Raw genomic sequence first — 13,807 nt, 5'->3', positions numbered from 1 at the left:
TCATTGCATTTTTCATTCACAATTTCCCCTGGCTAGGAAATCTGCTCCAAAAATAGGAACCCAAAATTTGGGGGGGGGGGTTCACTAATAGGCTGAGGATACATGAACAGTCTTTATACTTGTCAACAAACAGGTTTCTGTTGCCCACTTTTGTAACCCCAACGTCTCACACATAAAAAGTATTCAGTAGAGGCTCTGATAAATATTTGTAGAGTAAATGTTTAAAACTAGTGTGGAAACCATTAGATAAAAGGTTGATAAGGAAATGGAGAGATCAGGCGGTGAACACTTCAATTCAAGAATCAATATCATTAAAGTGGAACAGCCAGCGATGAGGTACCTCCTGGAGTGATGCAATGTTACATACACAACATCACATTCTTGCAAAAGTCTGAACTTGAACTGGATTAAGCCTTTAGAGCTCACTTCTGGTGGAAAAAGAAAACGGCAGCTGGAGGAACAAGTTAAACACCAGCTCGAGGAAACAGACAAATCCAGAATGTAGGACGTTTTACAGGTCAGCTCACTAGCATCTTCAACAAGTCAATGACAAGGAGGAAAAGAGAGAGACACACAGAAAAAAAGAGAGAGAGAGAGATTGAGATTACTACTTTGGATTTCAATTGATTCCCAATTTGAACAAATAAATTATACAAGGACAATTGGACAGATTGGAATGTATACTGTGTGTTAAATGATTCCAAGGACTTATTGTTTAGTCATGGATGATAGTACTATAGCTATGTGGGAAAGTCTCCATTTTTTTTTTTTTTTATGTATCTAATTTTCTTTTTTCTTTTTTTTTCTTTTTTTAAAAAATATATGAAATTTATTGTCAAATTGGTTTCTACAACAGCCAGTGCTCATCCCAACAGGTGCCCTCCTCAGTAACCATCACCCACCCTCCCCTCCCTCCCACCCCCCATCAGCCCTCAGTTTGTTCTCAGTTATTAAGAGTCTCTTATGCTTTGGCTCTCTCCCACTCTAACCTCTTTTTTTTTTCCTTCCCCTCCCCCATGGGTTTCTGTTAAGTTTCTCAGGATCCACGTAAGAGTGAAACCATATGGTATCTGTCTTTCTCTGTATGGCTTATTTCACTTAACATAACACTCTCCAGTTCCATCCGCGTTGCTACAAGGGGCCATATTTCATTCTTTCTCATTGCCACATAGTATTCCATTGTGTATATACACCACAATTTCTTTATCCATTCGTCAGTTGATGGACATTTAGGCTCTTTCCATCATTTGGCTATTGTTGAGAGTGCTGCTATAAACATTGGGGTACAAGTGCCCCTATGCATCAGTACTCCTGTATCCCTTGGGTAAATTCCTAGCAGTGCTACTGCTGGGTCATAAGGTAGGTCTATTTTTAATTTTTTGAGGAACCTCCACACTGTTTTCCAGAGCGGCTGCACCAGTTTGCATTCCCACCAAAGTGCAAGAGGGTTCCCGTTTCTCCACATCCTCTCCAGCATCTATAGTCTCCTGATTTGTTCATTTTGGCCACTCTGACTGGCGTGAGGTGATATCTGAGTGTGGTTTTGATTTGTATTTCCCTGATGAGGAGCAACGTTGAGCATCAGTCTCCATTTTTTTTTAAGTTTCTTTCTTTATTTTGTTGGGGGAGAGGAAGGGAGAGCGAGAGAATCCCAAACAGACTCCACACTGTCAGCCTGGAGCCCGACACGGGGCTCGATCTCATAAACTGTAAGATCATGACCTGAGCCAAAATCAAGAGTCAGATGCTTAACTGACTGAACGACCCAGGTGCTCCCAAAAATCTCCATGGTTTTAGAAATGGATATCAAAATAGAATGATGTGATATTTGGGATTTGTTTACAATACTTAACACACACACATAAAAGAAAGGGGAATCCATGAATATTGTGTGGCAAAATCTTTATAATCACAGGGCCTTAGTGATAAGTATAAGGATGATGCATGTATTGGGGTACATTTTGTTGTTCTGCATGCTTTGGTTTTGAAACAGTTATAATTCTCTTCAAAAGTAAACACCTTGGGAATGTTCTGACCAGGAAGGGGCATAGGGAGCTTTCTGAGGTGCTAGAAATGCTCTCTATCTCATCTGGGTGGTAGTAACATAGATGTGCACATTGGTAAAGCTCATCAGGCTCTACACTTAAGATTTGTGCCTTTTGTGGTATTTGTTTTATTGCAACAATGATTATTGTTACATTGCATTAAAATAAACGAGCCTCCATCTTGAGCAAGCCAAGTTAATTTAAACAAACACCTGCATGAGTTATTACATGCAATGCCTATCTATTCCCCTCGTTCTATCAGATGCCTCCATGTCAGAGATTCTGGAGAATTCCAGCATCCACTCTATTCACTGGCCTTCTGTGTGCAAAAAAGCAATGGCACTCAGTCCCTGGGAGCACGTTTTAGAGAAGGGAAAAACTATCACCCAGTTTCTGGGGTAATGGGCTTGAAAAACAGGCAATTACGAGCATTGGCCTTGACTCATCAGCATCTCAGAGCTCTTGAAAGAAGCAATGGAGGAAAACCTGATGTGTTTTTAGGCAAAAGGATACAAGGAGGCCTGGGGAAGGGGCTAAAGGGACAGCAACCTTAGGATGAAGCCAAGACTGTATGCAGTGAAGTGGAAAAAAAATAAACAGGGTTTTTGGCATCATTGAACCACCAGATCAACCCTCACCTGAAAGCCATTCTAATGTTGGAGTTTCCAGTTTATAAGGAATAAATTCCCTTATGATTTAAGCCTAGTCGAATCAAGCCACTTTAGCTAATACAGTGATTAATGTCCTGTCCTGTGTGACCCCCAACAATGACCGTATCTGTATGAAAGAAGAGAGGACACCAGACTCTTGAGCAAACAATATGCAACCTGAGCAGGGGTCTATGAAGTAGCCAGAAACAAAGGCTGTCATCTAGTAGGGACATCAGATTCAGGGAAGAGACTGACATTTGGTTTCATGTCCTTCAGTGAGTCTACTGGTGGTGGCAAGAATAGTTGAACTAGAAGCACAGGAGAGCTACCTCTAGTAAATTCCATTCCATGGTCTGTGGCACATGGTAGGTTTTCATGGTCTATTCCGGAATTTAGAAGCTACACTTCTTCCCCATTATACATTAGAAACAAAGAAAAATCATGAGTACACTCTCAGACCCCCACATGTCATATCGCACAGCCCCAGTTACTGCCATAACCAGTTAGTGACACCTTGTGCCTTGCAGGAGGAGACCCCCAATGACGGAGCAGCAGGGGAGAAAGGCACCGATGCCCACGCCTGACCCTGCAGGGGTTACCAGCCAAATGGCTAGCGATGAGCGATATCCTCACTGACTGGCCAGTTCCAAAATGCAAATCAGTCTGAGAAGCCCGGCCATATGCCTGCTCCTGTTTTGTTTGTTTGTTTGTTTTGTTTTGTTTTTGTTTTTGTTTTTGTGATTCTGCCTTCGGGTGGAGATCTATAACTTCTTATTTCACACTGAGTCCTTTCAATGAGCCCCTCTCCATGGCGATGCTTCTTTACTTTGAAAACTCAACACTATTTTCAATAAATATCCACTTTTCTCCAACTGGGTCTCTCAGAGAGTCTACCTTTCCTCCCATAAAATTTACTTACTCTTACTTTTTAAGTATAAAAAATGAGTCTTTCCTCCCAGAGCAACGCTCTTGGAGCAACGCTGAGCCTGGTCTGTGGGATCTTAGTGTTGCATCACTCGCGTCCACCAGATGGCGCAGTTGCCGGGTCACACACCCAGAGTCCTGCAAAACTTCATCTCGTCGCTGAACACCAACATCTTCAGGAAACCAACCGCTTCTCCCTCTTTGCTGAGAAATCGCCAGGGCTTAAGTAACTGCCATCTGTGACTGACCTGCTGGACACTTAACAAGGGTCTCCGAGGGTTTCGTTAAGTGTAAGGTATGGAGCTAAGCCCTCGGGTAGCAACGGTGGTCTCTGGGAATCTAGTGGTAGAGATGGCTGTTTAGCAAATAATCACACAGGTAAACACACAGCCCCCAACTCTGACTTGTGCGATAGAAGGAAACCAAGGTAGCCGGTCGTTAATGCCACACAGGACCAAGCCTGAGAGGTGGAATCCAAAGGAGGAAAAGGAGCTAAATTATGGAAGCGGGGAGAGGAAGCCTTCTCCCCAACAGAAGGAACAGCAGGTGAGAAAGCACGGAGGCTGGAAGGGATTATGGCACTTTGGAAAGGCCAGTAAAAAGGAAAGCCAGAACTTTCAAACTGAGGAGAAAAGCAAAAGAAAGGAAGAGAATCGAATTATCCCATGGCTAAGTCCTGGGCTTCCTTAAACATCTATACCCAACATGACCCCCAAATTTATATCTTCAAAGAATCACTTCCCTTCCTTTCAATTTCCATATGTATGTCTCTCCACTTAGTTCTTTCAAAGGCACATTCAAATACACAGGCAGCACCGAATTCCTGGTCCTCTCTGGTCTGATCACCTGTTCCCTGAATACCAGCGAGGGACTGAGCAGTACATTCCATTGCAAAATTCGGAAAACAGAAAGGAGTTCCTGAGTCCTCCTTTCCCCTTAGCTGTGTACACGATCTACCACCAAATCCTGTTAATTTTATCTACCAAATCTGACAGCTTTTCTCCTGATCAGTGATTCTCCAAACCGGCAACATTAGCATATCCAGGGAACTTGTCAGAAAGGCCAATTCCCAGACCCCACCCCAGAGCTCCTGAATCAAAAGGCCCAGAAATCTGCATTCTAACCAGCCCTCCAAGGTGCGGCAGGGGGGCGGGGGGCGGGTGGGGGGGGGTGTGTTGGAAGTCCGGCACAGTTTGAGAACCAGTGCCCTAGACCCAGAGTCCCCCTGCCTCTGCTGTGAACCTGCTCCATCGTTTCTCCTCTGGGCTGCTTTAGTGGGTCTGCAATTTTTCTTCCCCGCCTTGACTACAGCCTCCTCTCAGGGTGAATCCCAACCCTGGCATACACTGTCATCTACTGGGATCCACTGGCAACCCACTACCTGGGAATCTCGGTGGTGGGGGCGGGGGCGGTATTATTCTGAAGCTTCACTTTAAAGGCCAAGAATTAAGCGCCACTAGAGCCAGACTGATCTTTGAAACTGCAGATCTGTTCTTGCAATTACCTAAAACAAGCCCGGGTCAAGCCCACATTCCTACGGCCTAAGAGGCAGGTAAGGGATCTGACCCCAGCATCCAAAGCCTCACTCCGTCCCAGGTATTCTACGGGAAAGCTTCTGTCCAATGCAGGCTCTCCTGCCCTAAATCGCTCTGTGCTACCCTTTGCCTGATAACCTTCCCGGTAATCATTCTGTAATCTTGGCTCCAGCGTCCCTCCCCCAGGGAAGTCTTTCCCAAGCTTCTTTGTCATGGAAAGAGTGTGGTGCGGAGGCTACAGATACCTCTTTGTCCAGAAAGTCCTGATCTAGGAGCTTAAGGCCTGTGGATTGATTTATTTTCAATTTTATCCTTACCTGTGATTATTTGATTCACGTTCATCTTTCTCACTCAACGAACTGCACGAGTTGGACATACAAGGATACACTCACATGTATTTAGTTGAATGATTGAACAACTCTTGGAGTTGGGTACTGATTAGTGTTCTCCTAATTTCCTAAGGGGAAACTGTGTTTCCTAGTGTTTCCTAAGGGGAAACTGAGTCTTCACAGTCTAAGCACCTTGCTCAGATCACACAGCGAGTAAATGGCGGGGCTGGGTTTCGAACCCAGATCAGGGATTTTTAGCATCACACCCTCTGAGCTGGGCTCCAGGAGAGAGATTTCCACTACCTGATCTGGGGCCTGAGTTTCCACAGTTGCTCGGGACTAAGCGTTGTTTGGTCCCCGTCAGAACTGGACTCAGCTTGAAAGGCACACAGTTATTTCCTTCCTATTGAAACTGCAATCTGCTCCAAGGAAATGAAGCTTATGGCTCTCAGGGTATAAAGGGCAAATGTGCAGGAGAAGCCAGAGATCAAAGTGTTAAGTACACTTGTTATAGAATTTTTCATGAGCTGGATTCAAATGCTATCAGTGGAGCAGCTCCCCCTTGGATTCAAAAGAGCAAGAACAAAGGATGAGGAGAAAGGCAGCTGCCAGTGCCTAATCAGAAGCCAGATGGAATGTTCCAGGCCTGGGGACGCGGAGTAGATGCAGCCAAGGACTAGCACAGAGGTCACAGGAGAAGCTAGTGCAGCCGAAGCGAAGAAGCTGTTTCTCCCTCGGCGTGAACGCAGGGGGCGACGTTCGATTCCCTGTGGTTTATCGGAGGGTCCCCTCCGTTTGCATCAGCTGCCGTTCCTCTCACTGCACGAGAGTGAGTTGAAGCTCCAGGTCACTTTGCCTCTTTCAGGCCCGGTGTCCTCAGAGGCAAAATTGGGAAGTTCATCTTAGATGACCTTGAAAGATGCTCTCGGCTAGAAAATTCTGTGATTCTCTGAACAATGCTGTTAGGATTGACTCCGGGAAGACAGGAACACGCGTGGATATCGGTAGTCCTTCCCAAAATCAAAATACATTGTGACCCTTTTATGCCGTCTCTCCACCCCAGCACATCTTATTCCCAAAGAAAGTGCTTCCGGTCAAGTCCAGCCTGCTTTGAAGTCCAAATTGAACCATCAAGTTCAAAGCAAAATGAATCCAAAGCTTAGTAAAGGCCACTAATATACTAAATCCCCAACTGAGGTACACCCAACTATTATTACAGAAACAAACATTTAGCAGATAATTTGGGTAGTCTTTTTTTTTTTTTTTAATAATTTAATTTGCATGAAAATGAATGATGTCTCCTTTCGGACAATTAAATCAGAATAAACCCAGATTGCAATTCACATTCGTGAAACACAAGGTTTTTAAGTATATATGGTATAGCTGGGTCAAGACATTTTTCTGAGGTTGATGTCAGCACTAAGAGTGAGTAGCTGTGAAGCGGGGGCCCGCTGAAAAACTGAAATAAATTCAGCTCTGATGTGCCTGGGCTCATGCTATTTGCTTTGCCCAGAATGTTCACTCCCCAGACCACAGCTAAAGAAGTCTTGCCATTTCTTCAGCCCCATCACTGGCCTCGGAAGCAGCGTTCCAACACGGCCCCTGGATTCTGTGACCTTCGTCCTACTGGGTCGTGGTCTGTATTCCTTGCCCTTATATTTGGGCTCTGCAACTCCTCGACGGTTGTGGTGACACGGTGCCAGTTTCCAGACTCAGGCTTTAAGAAATTGGCGGCATTGACTTTCTGCCTTGGAACCCAGCCACCATGTTGCGAGGACGCCAAACAGCCACATGTAGAGGCCATGTGTAGGTGGTCCAGCTGACAGTCACAGCTGAGGTCTCAGTCCACCGCCAGCACCAGCTGCCAGACATGCGAGTGATCGGGCTTTCGGATGATTCTGGCCCCCCGTGTGCACGCTGCCCCGGAAGATGCCACACAGTGTAGAGATGAGCTGTTCCCATCCAGCCCCATCCAGATTGCAGCTTCGTGAGCAAATTCGATGATTGTTGTCCTCGGCCCCTAAGTTTGGGGCGGCGTGTCAAGCAGTGATAGATAACAAGAACAGAAACCTTCCTTGAACGCTCACACCGCCGTCACCATCAGCGTGGTAGTCATTAAGGCAGGTCACAATCATTCCCCCTCTCTCCTCCTTCTGGGTACGAGACGGAAATACGTTTCCCGCCTGCATTGAATTTAGGCGTGGCCACAGGCTAGAGTATGGCCAAGGGAATGCGATTGGAAAAGACAGGGGCCGATCTGGACAGAAGCTTGAAAATCTACTGTGCGACCCACCAAGTTCCCTTCCCCGTCACAGTAATGCCAGGGGACCACTGGGCAATCAATCTCTCTCCTCAGTCAGACTTTCTGATGGGAGGTGGCTGGGCAGGACTGCGATGCCAACCCGTGCGGGACATAGAGCACGAGGGACGAGGGACTTGTCGCACGAGGCCCCTGGGATTTTTTCAAGTTATTTGTCACCACAGCATATGACCAGATTTCTCAATGCCTGCGCTGCTGACACTGGGGGCTAGGTGATTCTTTGTCAGGGCGTATTGTCCTTTGCATAAGGGTGGTCAGCGGCAGCCCTGGCCTCCATCCACCGGATGCCAGTAACACCACCGCTCCGGCTGGGAAAACCAAAAATGTCTCCAGACATTACCAAAGTTCTCTTAGAAGCACCCAGGTGAGAACCACTGACCTAAGCTACTCCACGTGCAACCACCATCATGCAGAGGGAATTGCCTTGTCTTTATTCTTTGTTTATTTTTGGGACAGAGAGAGACAGAGCATGAACGGGGGAGGGGCAGAGAGAGAGGGAGACACAGAATCGGAAACAGGCTCCAGGCTCCGAGCCATCAGCCCAGAGCCTGACGCGGGGCTCGAACTCACGGACCGCGAGATCGTGACCTGGCTGAAGTCGGACGCTTAACCGACTGCGCCACCCAGGCGCCCCTGTCTTTATTCTTTGAAAGTCTTTCGTAGATACTTCTCTCTGACACTCTTATCATTCGCCACAGAGTGCCTTACCCTAGTTCTTTGGACTTGGTCACTCTGAAGACTGTAAGGAGAAGTGGAAAAGTAGGGCATGTATAATGATCTACCTAGAGCTTGAGCTTTCTGTTAGCGATGTGCCAAGGGAGGGGGTTGAAATTCACCAGCAAGCTGACCCAGTTTAGAACCATCGCAAATGGTTGTGCAGTATACAGACTGCACAACGGTACCTAAGCTAACCACAGGGATAAGTGGTGACTGAGATCCATCGCACTCCGTTCTATATGCTACTTCTGCACAGAAGGAGGAAGTTCTTATTCATCTGTCTGAAGGAGAGCCTGTAGGGGCGCCTGGGTGGCTCCGTCGGTTAAGCGTCCGGCTTTGGCTCAGGTCGTGATCTCGTGGTTCGTGAGTTCGAGCCCTGCGTCAGGCTCTGTGCTGATGCCTCGGAGGCTGGAGCCTGCTTTGGATTCTGTGTCTCTCTCTCTCTCTCTCTGCCCCTCCCCTGCTCATGCTCTGTCTCTCTCTGTCTCTAAAAAATAAATAAGTGTTAAAAAAAAATGTTTTTTTAAATGAAGAAGAGGCTGTAACAACAACAACAAAGAAAATAATAACAGCTTCACACCAAGGTCAGTCCCTGCATTGACCCAGGCTGTGGAGGAATCTGGGATAAATCCACATAGGCTAGGACTGGAAAATCAAAGCTTTCCTACCTGATATTGACAACAGGGATTCTCGTGGAAAGAGATGGAAAGCTAGTTCATGCCACTGGACAAGAGCAAAAGAAACTCAAGGCAAGACTGTCTAGTTTGAAAAGAAACACAGTGAAAATCTAAGTCTTCTTATACCCCCGATCCCCTATATTCCCTCCCCAAGGCCAACCACTGTCACTAGTTTCTTCTGTGGTCTTCCAGAGAAACACTAGGCATACAAAGAGATATGTATATATAGGACCCCCTCTCTTTTTTAAAACACAAAGGTTCGTAAACAAATGTTTGCACATTGTTTTACATCTTATTTCTGAGCTTAAACATACATTTTTAGGTAGTGTGTCTTATCATTGCCTGCCTCGTCATTTTACTGATGCCTATTTAATTTTATGGATAGACATACTTTATATAATCTGTTTCTTATTGATGGACATTTAAGTTGTCTCCAAGCCTTTGCAATGATATCACTGTTTAAGCAGAAACTTTAAAAAGAGAAAACAAATTTAAAAACCGTCTTGTTTGTATGAGGCAAACTTTGCCAGGATTCCCTAAAATTGGTTATTTATCTAAATCAAATTGGCATCTCCATTAAATGACCCCAAATCCCTAAGCCCTCATATGTGGACCAGTGGAACTCTCTAATCTATGTAAATTAAGCACCAATTAGAACCATTTTATTAAAGTTTCCATATAAAACACCAGCTAGACTGTATATATTAGTGCATGTCGAAATCAGCCCTTGTGTAAATTGTTTCCAAAAGCACACAGCCAGTAGGAATCACTGCCTTTGCTGTTTACGAAATTTCCCTCTGGTTCTGCTCAGGCGGTTCTTCTTGATGTTTTAAATTAACTCCCAAAGTCAAACAGTTCAGGGTGGTGCAGTGGAAATCCAACAGCAATATAGGCAGGTCCCAGGGTAAGCGATGACTCCTCCCACCTGGCCACCTGTGTACCCAGCGGCTCCACCCCCCCCCCCCAGGTCTACACAACACACATCACCACGCTTGATGGCTTCGTTGTACCAAATCGTGCTCCCCATCAGATCACCACCGCATTCTAGCCTGACAGCAAAACACTCTGGCCTGATCATCCCCCCAGTGACACCCTTCCATGCCACACTCGCTTCACCCTTCTCTGTTTCACTCTGACCTCATCCCGAGAAACTCTTCGCCGGGAGCACTTCCACATGGTCTATATCCTCATGCACTCTCCGTGCCTTAGGAAAACACAGCGAATGCCGGTCATCTTTTTTCCCTTCCCTTTTCTTCCTGTGGCATCTTCTCCTTTCCTCTTTCACTCCCTCTCTTCATTATGACTGGCAATTCCGAAATAGCCCCAATCGTGACCGAGAGGCATTAGAGAAATCCCAGTGAGACTTTCCTACCAAGGAAAAGAAAAAGCACATTTTTCCCAAGAAGACGTCCAGATGGCCACCAGACCCACGAAGAGACGCTCTACATCACTCACCATCAGGGAAACGTAAATCAAAACTACGATGAGATATCACCTCACACCTGTCAGAATGGCTAGCAGCAAAAAAATAAAATAAAATAAAATAAAATAAGAAACGGCAAGGATGTGGAGAAAAAAGGACACTTGTGCACTGTTGGTGGGAATGCAAACTGGTGCAGCCACTGTGGAAAACAGTATGGAGGTTCCTCAAAAAATTAAAAATTGAAATACGCTATGATCAATTATTCCATTTCTGGGTGTTTACCCCAAAGGAAATAATAACACTAATTCAAAAAGATACAGGCACTCCTCTGTTTATTATAGCACTATTTACAACAGCTAAGATATGGAAGCAACCTAAGTGTTGATGATTTTTTTAAGAAAATATTGTATATGTATATAATCGAATATTAGTCAGCCATAAAAGAGAGGGAGATCTTGCCATTTGTGATAACATGGATGGACCTAGAGGGTATTATGCTGAGTGAAATCAGTCAGGCAGGGAAAGGCAAATACCATATGATTTTACTTACATGTGGAATCTAAACTAAAACAATCAGCTAAGGCGCCTGGGTGGCTAAGTTGGTTAAGCGTCCGACTTTGGCTCAAGTCATGATCTCACGGTTTGTGGGTTCGAGCCCTGCATTGGACTCTGTGCTGATAGCTCAGAGCCTGAAGCCTGCTTCAGATTCTGTGTCTCCCTCTCTCTCCCCCAACCCCTCACTCACACTCTGTCTCTCTCTGTCTCTCAAAAATAAACATTGAAAAAAAATTAAAAAAAAAAAATCAACCAACCAAACTAACAGAAACAGACTCATAAACACAGAGAATGAACTGGTGGTTGCCGGGGGGGGGGGTGGGGGAGGGGATTGGGGAGATGGGCAAAATAGGTGAAGGGGATTAAGAGATACAAACTTCCAGTTATAAAATAAATAAGTCACAAGGATGAAAAGTACAGCACATGGAATATACGCAGTAACATTGCAGTAACTTTGAATGGTGACAGTAACTATCCTTCACAAGATGAGCATTTCATAAAGTATGTAATTGTCAAATCACTATGTAGCACACCTGATCTAACACAATACTGTATGTCAATTATCCTTCAGTTGTTTAAAAACCTGTATTAAAGAAAAGAAAAGGAGAACTATAATTTTTAAGTTGAAATGCGTGTAATAAGGTTTGGTATAGTTACATTCCCAAACGTCCCTTTCAAAAAAGTTTACTCGCCTCTAGATAAAGCTGTCTTGCTTGGGGAGAGATATTAACAATAATCTCTTACTTATTAACAATGATCTACCGGGGCACCTGGGTGGCTCAGTCCATTAGGCATCTGACTCTTGGTTTCCCCTCAGGTCATGATCCCGTGGTCAGGGAGATGGAATCCGGTCCTGTCTCGGGCTCTGCAGACGACACAGAGCCTGCTTGGGATCCTCTCTGTCCCCGAATAAATGAATAAATAAACTGAAAGACAAAACAAAACAATGTTTTGCAGCAGCATCACTTTGTCGTTTCTCACCATAATGTAGCAACATGATGCTTTCTTCATGCAGCCTCTTTGGCTGGAAATGAATTACCCTCAGTTTTAGCCTTTGAAAAATCTCTTTATCCGTTAAGCTCTTGCAACATGAATTGGTCCTTCCCCTGTACCCCTACATCAAGTTGTTTTTCTTGCTACTGAACACCTATTTCGTTTTGTTTTGCATTATTTGTATTTGTGTCTTCTCAAGCCTCCCTTGAGACACTGAGCCCCGTTAACACTTGTAAACCTCCCTACCAGGAGCACATCTGTCTGGCGCGTGGTAAATGCACACAAAATGTGCCCTAAAATGAAATAGGCTGCAGCGGGTCGGGTTAGGAACCGAAAGACCATTCACAAAGTGATCTCCCTGCCAAAATGCATTGTTTTTCAAATCATGGACTTATTGGTTTATATATAACCTACTTTATGCTGTAATAATTTCAGAAAGACTATACATAGTTCTACAATTTTTAAATAATGTCATATTTTATAAACTAAAGTCAGGATTGAAGATCAATATCAAGGAGAAAGGAGGAACCCAGATATGTGGGTGATAGGATGTTATATAGCCATAAAAATTGGGCTATACATGTTTGGCTCTGAGCTTCCTGGCAGCTAAGCACAAAGGAAAATGTGTTCAATGGCATGGTTCTTATTGTCTAAGAGGAGAAAACATACCATTGCTGGAGGGAAGCAAAATTTTCCTGGTACTTCGTTCTGAAACGAATCTCTTGTATAAGACTTTCCATCCTATCAGGGATGCTGAGTAGTCAAACAATTGACTTTAGTTGGAATTCGGGGTGCATACTTTGTTTTTGACACTGCAAATGGTTGTATGGCAAGAGGTAGAGCCAAAGAGGTGAAAGTAATGAAGTTATTTCATCCACCTTTAAGTAACAAAGATTATTAAAATATGTCTAATAAATAAAACCCATGCAAAGGGCCAATATAGCATCCCAGAAATAAGAGTAAAATTATTTTGTTGTTGTCATTGGTTTTGTCTGTTTGTTTGTAATAACAATGAGGATATTTATTTTTCTGCTTTATGGAAGTTTTGAATGGGGAATCGTAGACCACCGACTCAATATTTTTGAGGTTTAAAGCTTATTTTCTTATTTTTGAGGGAGAGAGAGCACAAGTGGGGGCGGGGGCGCAGAAGGAGAGGGAGTCACAGAATCCAAAGCAGGCTCCAGGCTCTGAATTGTCAGCACAGAGCCCCACACGGGGCTCAAATTCACAAACCACGGGACCATGACCTGAACCGAAGTTGGATGCTGAACCCACTGAGCCTGAGCTTAACCCAGGCACCCCATAGAATGGGTTTAATGAATAGGATATTAGAAAGGGGCATTAAATAGCTTACATTCAATTATTGAGCCATCCATAGAGATTATTAAAATAGAAATAAATTAAGATGATTTCTCCTCGGGGCGCCTGGGTGGCTCAGTCGGTTAAGCGTCCGACTTCAGCTCAGGTCATGATCTCATGGTCTGTGAGTTTGAGCCCCGCATCAGGCTCTGTGCTGACAGCTCAGAGCCTGGAGCCTGTTTCAGATTCTGTGTCTCCCTCTCTCTGACCCTCCCCCATTCATGCTCTGTCTCTCTCTGTCTCAAAAATAAATAAACGTTAAAAAAATTTAAAAAAAGAA

General features: G+C 44.7%; 1 long non-coding RNA gene across 1 annotated transcript; it reads left to right on the top strand.

The window, feature by feature from the left end:
• Positions 1-3,734: 3,734 nt before the first annotated feature.
• LOC125916908 (uncharacterized) lies at positions 3,735-12,103 on the top strand. The gene is made up of 3 exons (XR_007456058.1): positions 3,735-3,914; positions 4,072-4,165; positions 11,993-12,103. It is a non-coding gene; the product is annotated as an uncharacterized LOC125916908 (long non-coding RNA).
• Positions 12,104-13,807: the final 1,704 nt, after the last annotated feature.

Source organism: Panthera uncia, unplaced genomic scaffold (assembly GCF_023721935.1).
Source record: "Panthera uncia isolate 11264 unplaced genomic scaffold, Puncia_PCG_1.0 HiC_scaffold_1310, whole genome shotgun sequence".
Taxonomy (NCBI): Eukaryota; Metazoa; Chordata; class Mammalia; order Carnivora; family Felidae; genus Panthera; species Panthera uncia.
Note: the sequence above shows the minus strand (reverse complement) of the source record. Positions and strands in the feature narration are given on the sequence as shown.